The sequence below is a fragment of the Schistocerca gregaria genome, chromosome 5 (genome assembly GCF_023897955.1).
Source record: "Schistocerca gregaria isolate iqSchGreg1 chromosome 5, iqSchGreg1.2, whole genome shotgun sequence".
In the NCBI taxonomy this organism is placed as follows: domain Eukaryota; kingdom Metazoa; phylum Arthropoda; class Insecta; order Orthoptera; family Acrididae; genus Schistocerca; species Schistocerca gregaria.
The window spans coordinates 527,861,962-527,872,323 of NC_064924.1; the positions used below are offsets into that span (position 1 = coordinate 527,861,962).

General features: G+C 46.8%; 2 non-coding genes across 2 annotated transcripts; one reads left to right on the forward strand and one right to left on the reverse strand.

Annotated features, from left to right (window-relative positions):
* Window positions 1-6,891: 6,891 nt before the first annotated feature.
* On the reverse strand, window positions 6,892-6,963 carry Trnap-agg (transfer RNA proline (anticodon AGG)). Its single transcript has one exon. It is a non-coding gene; the product is annotated as a tRNA-Pro (tRNA).
* A 1,510-nt stretch (window positions 6,964-8,473) lies between these two features.
* Window positions 8,474-8,546, forward strand: Trnav-aac (transfer RNA valine (anticodon AAC)). Its single transcript has one exon. It is a non-coding gene; the product is annotated as a tRNA-Val (tRNA).
* The last annotated feature ends 1,816 nt before the right edge of the window (window positions 8,547-10,362 follow it).

Sequence of the window (10,362 nt, forward strand, 5' to 3'; positions counted from 1 at the left end):
CAGAAAGAGCGCAAAATCATGGAGTATAAGATCCTGGACCGCCTGACATACACTGAGGCCAGGCAGAAGTTCGAACGCCTCCATCCTGTTCGAATGACTGCCTCTTACGCCGCGGCTACTACTGTTATGGCCCCATTAGCTCTCCCTCAGACTGCCACCTCTCAGAGCCGGAATGCTACACCTGCCCCCTTGATGGTGGGGGGCACTTCACTCCCTGCTGCTCCTGCACTACCTGCCTCAGGAGCAGCAACCCCCCAACCATCGGGGACATCAGTCCCCACTTCTAAGCTGGGGAAGCCTCAAACTTCCCCGGCTTGAATAGCACGGAAAGGGTCCCTTGGGTCCCTTCCTTCCCAGGTTTCCGCCTCTGGGAAGGGTGACGTCAGCCAATGGAAGAAAAGCAGACCAGCGGCTGGTCGCAGGGCTTCCCGCTCCTCCTCCGTCCCGGAGACTGACTCGCTGGAGCCCTCCCAGCCAATGAAACCCAAGGACCAGAGAGACAAGACGAAGAAGAAGACCTCTAAGGCCAAGGAACACGCGGTGGCATCCACCCCACTGCTCCCTACAGGCTCTGCGTCCGAGGATAAGGTGGAGATCCGGGCGTCCGCTGAGGACCTGGATCTCGCCGGACCCTCAGACACCATGGAAGCAGATTGTACTGGTCCTTCATCGGTGGCAGCAGGTGACCCAGTGGCGTGATCTGCCTCCTCGGCCCCTTCACGCCTTTTTCGGACATGGACAAAGCGATACTCCAGTGGAACTGCAGCGCTTTTTTCCACCACCTTGCTGAGCTTCGCCAACTCATCAGCAGTCACCCTTTCCTCTGCATTGCCCTACAGGAAACTTGGTTTCCGGCAATGCGGACCCCTGCCCTACGTGGGTATCGGGGTTATTACAAGAACCGGGCAGCTTATGAGAGGGTATCTGGTGGAGTCTGCGTCTACATCCTTAACTCTGTCTACAGCGAATGTGTACCTCTTCACACACCTTTAGAGGCTGTCGCTGTAAGGATGTGGACGCCTCAGCCTATTACTGTCTGCAGTTTGTATCTTCCGCCAGATGGTGAAGTCTCGCGTCATGTGTTGGCTGCATTGATAGCACAACTGCCTCCTCCTTTTGTGTTACTGGGCGACCTTAACGCCCATAACCCCCTGTGGGGTAGCGCCGCGATTACTGGCCGGGGTAGAGATGTCGAGACTCTTCTCTCGCAGCTTGACCTCTGCCTCTTAAACACGGGAGAGCCGACACATTTCAGCGTAGTCCATGGCACATTTTCGGGCATCGACCTTTCTATCTGCAGCCCCGGACTTTCACCATCCATCCACTGGAGTGTCCATGACGACTTATGTGGTAGTGACCATTTCCCCATCTTTCTGTCACTACCACAGCGTCACTCTTCTGAACGCCCCTCCAGATGGGCTCTGAATAAGGCTGATGGGGGCTTGTTCTCCTCTCTCGCCACTATCGCACCTCCTCCCCATGACACCATTGATGCGGTGGTTCAGTCGGTCACCACCGGCATCGTTTCTGCTGCGGCATCTGCGATTCCCTGTTCATCCGGGTCCCCTCGGCGGAGGACTGTGCCTTGGTGGGCGCCCGAGATCGCAGAGGCGATTAGAGATCGCCGGCGGGCTCTTCAACGCCATAAGCGGCACCCGTCCTTGGAGAACCTAATCGTTTTTAAACAGCTCCGTGCCCGTGCCCGACGCCTTATTCGCCAACGGAAGCAGGAGTACTGGGAACGGTATGTTTCCACCATTGGCGTCTGTACCTCTGCATCGTAGGTTTGGGCTAAGATTAGGCGACTCCATGGCTATCGGCCGCCTGTCTCTGTCCCTGGGCTTTCGCTGAATGGAGTGGTGTGTACTGACTCCGACACGATTGCGGACCGGTTAGCAGCATCTACGAATTACCCACTGGCCTTCCGCTCCCGGAAAGAGCGGTTGGAAAGTTGGAGGCTTTCCTTTCACACGCGCCACGCGGAGTCGTACAATGCTCCTTTCAGCGACTGGGAATTCCAGAGTGCACTATCTGCTTGCCCTGATACGTCTCCTGGGCCAGACCGCATCCACAGCCAGATGCTGAAACACCTCTCTGTGAATTGCCAGCGACGCTTCCTAGATGTTTTCAACCGCATCTGGGTTGAGGGTGTGTTCCCGTCTCAATGGCGAGAAAGCATCGTCCTCCCCGTGTTGGAACCTGGCAAGAACCCGCTGGAGGTGGACAGCTACCGCCCCATAAGCCTCACCAACGTTCTTTGCAAGTTGCTAGAACGTATGGTGAGCCGGAGGTTGAGTTGGCTCCTCGAGTCTCTAGGCCTTCTGGCTCCGTCTCAGGGTGGGTTCCGCAAAGGCCGCTCTGCCGTCGATAATCTGGTCTCCCTAGAGTCTGCCGTCCGTACAGCCTTTGCACGCCGCCAACATCTGGTTGCCGTCTTCTTCGACATGTGGAAGGCGACTTGGCGATATCACATCCTGGCCACACTTCATGGGTGGGGTCTTCGGGGCCCGCTCCCGATTTTTATTCAGAATTTTCTGTCGTCTCGTTCCTTCCGCGTGCAAGTTGCTGCGTCCCATAGTTCCTCCCGGGTCCAGGAGAACGGGGTCCCACAGAGGTCTGTCCTCAGTGTCTCCCTGAGCTAGCTGAGGCGGTGGGATCGTCCGTCGCAGCTTCGTTGTATGCAGACGACTTCTGCCTCTACTACAGCTCCGCTAGCATTGCAGTTGCTGAGCGCCAGCTGCATGGCGCTATCCGCAAGGCGCAGTCGTGGGCTGTAGCGCACGGCTTCCAGTTTTCGGCCGCTAAGGCCTGCGTTATGCATTTCTGCCGGCGTCGCACGGTTCACCCTGAGCCACGCCTTTACCTTGACGGTGAACCTCTTGCTGTGGCAGAGACGCATCGGTTCTTGGGACTGGTATTTGATGCCCGGTTGACTTGGCTGCCTCATATTAGGCAGCTTAAACAAACATGCTGGCGGCATTTAAACGCTCTCCGTTGCCTTAGCCACACCGGATGGGGTGCCGATCGGTCCACCCTTCTCCGGCTGTATCAAGCGCTGATCCAGTCCGCCTTGATTATGGGTGTGTGGCTTATGGTTCGGCATCGCCATCAGCATTGCAATTGCTGGATCCCATCCTTCACTGCGGGATCCGACTCGCCACGGGAGCATTTCGGACAAGCCCTGTTGACAGCTTACGTGTGGAGGCTGGTGTTCCTCCATTGCGGATCCGGCGCGACCGTCTTCTGGCCGCTTATGCTGCCCACGTTTGTAGCTTGCCAGGGCATCCCAACTACCGTCTCCTGTTCCCGCACTCGATCGTCCATCTTCCAGACAGGCGGCCCCGGTCAGGGTGTACGATCGCGGTTCGCATCCGGGCTCTACTGTGTGGGATTGAGTTTTTTCCTCTCCCGCCTGTTTTCCGGGCCAATCTCCGTCTACCCCCTTGGTGTGTGCGCCGACCATGCATTCGGCTGGATTTGGCACAGGGTCCGAAAGACTCGGTCCCTCCTCCGGCCCTCCGCCGCCGCTTTGTTTCTCTCCTTGCCGAGTTTCCCGGATCTGCCGTGGCCTATACCGACGGTTCGATGGTCTCTGGTCGCACTGGTTACGCTCTCACTCTAGAGGATCATTGTGAGCAACGGTCGCTGGCACCCGGGAACAGTGTATACACTGCCGAGTTGTTTGCCATCTATCGCGCCCTAGAGTATATCCGCTCCCGCTCAGGTGAGTCCTTTGTCATCTGTAGTGACTCCCTGAGTGGTTTACGAGCTCTTGACCAGTGCTTTCCTCGTTCCCGTCTGGTGATGGCCATCCACGAGTCGCTCCATGCTCTTGCCCGTTGCGGCCGCTCCGTGGTCTTTGTTTGGACCCCAGGTCATGTCGGCATCCCGGGCAATGAGCGGGTTGTCACGCTGGCCAAACAGGCAGTTTGTTCACCGGCTCTGGAACTCGGCCTTATGGAGTGTGATCTCCTGTCGCTTTTGCGCCAGAAAGTGCTTGGTGCCTGGGGTGACGAGTGGCGCACCCTGCCCACGCCCAACAAACTTCGGGCGGTGAAGGAGACGACCGGTGTGTGGCGCTCCTCCATGCGGGCCTCTCGGAAGGAATCTGTCGTCCTCTGCCGGCTGCGCGTTGGCCACACGTGGCTGACGCACGGCCATTTGTTGCGCCGGGAGGACCCACCGCTATGTCGCTGCGGGACAGCTCTGACGGTGGTCCACATTTTGGTGGACTGCCCGCTTTTAACAGGACTCAGGCAGACGTTTGCGCTGCCTGATACCCTCCCTGCCCTTTTATGTGATGACGTTGCTATGGCGGCCCTCGTGTTGAGTTTTATTCGGGCAGGGGGTTTTTATCGTATGATTTGAGTGCTTGTCCTTTTATTTCCTGTATTGACTTGGGCCTTTGGCCTGTGGTTTTAAACTGTGGGTTTTAATGTCATTTGGTGGTTGGCTTTTCCTTATTTTCATGGTCGGCCAACCACCTTCACACTCGGTGTGATTTTAGTTCCGTTTGTCTGGTCTTTGTCTGTCTTTCTTGTATTGTGTCGTCCCTTGTCTCAGTTCTCCGTTTTTAACGACTGACAGTTTTTATTTCGTGTGATTTTATCGTGGAACAAGGGACCGATGACCTTGGCAGTCTGGTCCCTTCAATCCCACACCCAACCAACCAACCACACAAACGAAGAGAAAATATAAGAGAGCATAACAGTTCAGGTATCGTAGAACGCTTCGTCTGAATCCCCTGTGGAGTCCTGCAGGGTTTGGGAGACCCTGCCAGTAGTTTCCCTGTCGTTGGTATAGCACACACCAGTTACTTGGATCCCACGAACCTCTTCTCTCATACGGACTGTTCAGTTAAGGTCGCTTCTCCAGACGGTCGTGAGGGGAGGGCGGGAGGAGGAATAATAATATGTGGCCAGTTCTTTAAACAGGTGCTCGCTGTCCATAACAATATAAGCACGTTATGTCTGTGAATGTTTACAAATATGCGTTGGTAAAGCAGTTTTTCAGCAATATCTCTGAAAGACGTACACAGTATCTTAGGAAATGTGTGCACCACTAACATTTGCCAGCGACTGAAGACACTGAAAACAGATTTTTTTTACGAAAGGTAATACAGATACCAAATTTCTTCTGAATGGCTTGTGGTCGCAACTTTTTTTCTGGCGAAATGACGAACTATTTTTTTTATCGATAGACTGTTTATGACATTTAAAGCAATTACTTTGAACAGAGTAGAATGGCGTGATAACTGTTATGCAATGAATCTTCACCAAAAGAGGAGGCAGATGAGCTGGATAAGAACCCCGAGCTGGCCAGTCCTTGCCCATTGATTTCGTGGCAACGCTTGCGATACTGCCTGACGTTGCTCTTAACCCCTTAGCGGAGCCCTCTCCTCTTTTGCAATCCGTAACAAAAAAGTATGCTCCTCGCGGGCTTTAGATTGTCATTAAAATAGTCGGCTGGAGAAATTATCTTGCAATTGGAAAACTTGTAGTAATATTTCCTTTACGATACGGTGATTCTTCAGTTCAGTGTAACTCAGCGCTTTCCAACAGATCGACACTGCAACCAACTTAATAAATTTTGGTGTAGAATGGGTCGCAGAAAAAAGAAATTCCTAATATAACAAAAGCAATGGACACTCAAAACAAAATTACTCGAAGTATTATTTGTTGGTGTCAAATTGTTTACACCTTACTTTTGTTAAAATTCATTGAGTGCATATTTATATAAAAATTCACACTAAACCTGAAGATGGTTTTGTAAGACCAACTTCCCCCCCCCATTAAGGAAAACGCGTCTCTGAAGGTGCGTCGACTGACTGATATGTGCTGTTACGCCAACAGTGAACCTTACTTCTGCAGTGTAATGCTCGCAAACATACTCCTTCGCGAACACAGAATTGTACATTTTAAAACTGTAAGACGAACTGAAAGATATATTACTGCTGCACGCAAGACCTCTGAAGGAAGATAAATTACACTATAGAGGCCTGTCGATGACACGGTTACTAGATATAGACATGTCACAGAAGACTTAACTGGAGTGGAGTTCAGGCTCAAATGGTACAGCCTTCCCCGAAGAAAGACAAAAGGTAACATTTCGCTAACAGTCCCACGGTGACAGTGCGCTATTCCTCAGCATTGGGAAACACTTTTTTACTTCGGACACCCCCTTTATAACCCCTCTCCCTACGAAATAGATGTCTCCGCTTACCCATTACGTTTGCTGTAGAGTTCATGACTGTGTACTCAATACATATTCAGAAATTTACAACCAGCCACTTGTGTAAATTACTCGTTTATTCCATTAATTTGTTTAAAAACTTTTTCCGACTCTTCTTTATATAGTGCACAAGGAAGTTGCATGTTAATTTCCAAAACGTGATGTTGGTGCTTCCTATGTGACATAAAGATAGGTAATGATTTTCTATTGTGTTGCCATGAGCAATGTTTATGCTGCGAGCTGTCCAAAAATAATTACTTACCGCAGTATTACTCAAGACCATCAGTCTGTTTACTTGTCACACAGCTGGAACCCACCATCATTAAGTGCACTTCATTTGCACCACCTGAAGATGAACCTGAAAAAGTTCGAAAACTAGTTAGTGCAATAAACTAATAATAAAAAATTCATGTTGCAGTTTCCTATATTTATACAAGACTTTCCCGTTATTTCTGTTTACAAAGGTAGGAAGAAATATATAATTTTGTAATTATCATCTGTGCAATTAACTTCGTTTCGAAAACCCGGGTAAAAACGTAAACAAGAGCTTCAAAATTCCTTTTCCACCAACTATCCGTATAAGGAAAGATCTTTCAAGTCTGCAGTTCATTTTTAAACCGATTTTTTATTTTAGGTCAGTACAACGTGGATAAAAAAGTAGGGCTCGTCCGGGATTTGAACCCGGGACCTCTCGCACCCTAAGCGAGAATCATACCCCTAGACCAACGAGCCAACATGTTTCTTCATTGCGAATTGAAACTGATCGTGGTGTGTGTGTGTGTGTGTGTGTGTGTGTGTGTGTGTGTGTGTGTGTGTGTGTACACACAACTAGGGATAAAACTATATATAGGTACACTTCACGGAATACAAGGGAATAATTTTGATCAACACTAATAGGCGGTAACATAGCAGTGATCATAGTCATGAAAACATTTGTTTTGTAGTATTTATCAGATTTAAATAGAATTTTCTAATCAGTTTGATTCATCCGTAGAACAAAATACATTGCATGGATGTCGTCAAATGTTTGTACAATATTTCTTATAAAATAAACATGTCTCCTTACAGTATATACATCTCCTATACTTCTACTTTTCCAGTCACGTCAAGTTAAATTTGGTACACAGTACAGTGTTCATGAACATTATTCTATAGTTATTTTAAAAATTTATCTGCAGTGTAATACCTATTATTTAATATTTTTTAACCTTTGACTAAAGGTGTGGGATCATTTACATCTTTTATTTCTAGTGGTAATCTGTTTCACAATCTAATAAAATGATCTAATACACCATTTTGAGTTTCTGGCTTGTTTCTTCTGTTTGAATGTAAACAGTGTATGGATTTGGTTCCATGGTCGTGAATTGTGCTGTTGTGGTATACAGATTGTTTTCCCTTATATACATTATGTTATAAATATATTCACACGGAACTGCCAGACTTTATAACTTTTTGAACAGCTCTTTACAGTGTGGCCTGTTACTGCTATTTGTTACTATGCGAACAGCTCTTTTCTGTATCTTGAAAATAGCTTTGTTTCCAGCACTTACCAACCAAAACATAGCTGAGGACTGAATGCATATGCCCGAAGTAGGCTACTTTGAGGGATGAAATATTGCACACTGGTGGAAGGATTCGCAGGGCGGATTTGAATAAATTAGATACTTATTATGGTTTCCAGCGCACTGAGACAGAACAAAGCTTGCTGTACATCCTTAACACGAATAAATTATCACGAAGATCATAATTATACAGGTCATATTATGATGTATACGTTATGATACTGGTAATCAGATTTGTAATTTCACGCTATGAAGACGCATTAGAAGTTTTCTTTGTTCTAATTTGTTAAATTTCTTCTGGAATCCCATAGTATTTTTATTTTATTTTATGGGCTTGTTACATTGTTCGAAGAATATCACAGCTGCTGCAAATAAGAGCATTGACGTTCGTACAATTTAAACAAGTGTATAAACAGGCAGACTGTCCTGAGATAGTCACAGACGTTGTTGGCATGATGATGATCCGAATCGAATTGTTGGGCTGCCTAAAATATAATCAAATTATTATTCGTATAAGCTAAAACGAGAACCTTGTCGCCTTTACGTTTGTCATACTGCTCAATGCTTGAAATGTTGGCAACTGGCATGTCAGCAAAAAACCAGTTCACAAAATCTAAAGTAATGTATAATCGAGGAGAAATTACGAGTAAGAACGAAAATAAGTTTGTACTTTACCATCTGTTTCCGTGGTGTAGTGGTTATCACATCCGCCTAACACGCGGAAGGTCCCCGGTTCGATCCCGGGCGGAAACATAATTTTTTATCTTTATTTACAATTATTGGTAGTGGTGTACAGTCATCGAAGAAAATTGTTAGTCGACTTTGCACGTGTAACTGCGGAAAATTTTCTGTTCCCAAGTAGTCGACTCCACACTTGGTCGTGGAGACGCTGTTGTCGATAGCATTCTCTTGTTAATAAGTGTAGGTGATTCTAAGAGGGTTACACAACTTGACCCACACACATCATTTCATTTTATTGAGGGGACTTATACGGGTAGTATATGTCATCTTGCAGTGAAATACTGCAAGTTTCATTCCATAGATTTTCACTTTTGCTGAATGTGACTGCCATTGATCATAAAAAAATATAGCGCATGACATCAGTTTCTTGTCATGCTTTATTCAGTATACCCTGTGAAGTGTGCAGTTTTGATTTTCAACTTCGTATCGTCCCTAGTAGTGGAATTCGGTAGTGAAACTTCCGCTACAAGATAGCACGTTAACAACGTGTCTGTTTGCTCACTAAATTTCTGCGTGTAAGCGACGGCAAGTCTTTTTAGAATCGCAACATGTAAAATTAAGACCTGAAGGTGACCTTACTACTGAAGAACAAATTGTTTAGCAAAATCTATTTAATGACACTTTTAGAACCGTGCTGGAAAAAGAAATGCTATTGAGAGAAAAAACGCGGTATGATTATTTCTCTGATGAAGAATAAGGGCGAAATAGAATAATTTCTGCAGAATTTGCTGCTGTTTCTGGGGATTAAAGATTTTGACAGTTCCCTATTCGTGTATATTTTGTTTTCGTCATTCAACATCGTGCTACTAACGATAAGGAAAACGTCTATCCGTATTTGCAATAAAATCTTAGAACCAATAAACATTTATTTGTTCGTACGTCTCGTACAGAGCGGCTGTCGGCTTAATTTACTAGTATCTACTAGGATATAAGCACTGTGTGCTATACGTATGGAACATTCGTAGAGAGATGATGCAGTTTAATAGAACTGCTTCGAGAAGTATGAGTATAGTAAACACGGTGAGGCAAATGGAAACTGGCCTGGAAAATATTTACAAGAAGCTTGACTGGAAATTGAACCTTCTTAATTAACATTACAGATGCTGGAAATGGTCAGCGTTGTCGTAAATCCAGCGCTTTGCTCTATTTTTCAAACAGAGAGACAAGCTTAGCAGCACTGCTTGTGACATGAGCAGCAATAGTGTTTTCAGTGTTGTGCTGCAGCTCTTCCACTGTGTGAAATTTGAGTTAGTCTTAAAGATGAAAATCACAGGCCATTACGGTGGCCTCTGCTGTGTGTCCTCTCCCCGCCGAACACGTCAGGCACTCGTGACAGACTTGGCTTTACTGTTGGTCCACCATGCTGAAAAATCCATGCAGGTTCTTCTACATATGGATTAAACACCTTCTGGACGTACTAGTTTGCTTAACAGTTTGTTTAAAGAATCGTGTTACGATGTGGACAGCAGACGTTGCTTACTAACACAAGTCTAGAGATTATGCAATAGCTCTTCGAAGTACTGGTGGGCATTTTCTGATGCATAATGACGCATGTTCTGTGATTTCACATACCCTGAGAGAGAGAACCAGGCCCCATGTGAAGAAATGAGAAGCTGGATCCAGAAGTTCTGATTTAACTTCACTCAGAAGCCACCTGCAGGAGTCCACACGAAAGTTCGTGCGGACGCTTTACCACAATAGTAAATTTGTAGGGATATAGGTGCAGGTCTTTTCTGGTAATCATTCGACAAGACTTAATTACCAGTTGCACAGATAAAACGACAGAGATTTCATCGGATTTTCTTCTAGATTTTCCTTCAGTTGAGCA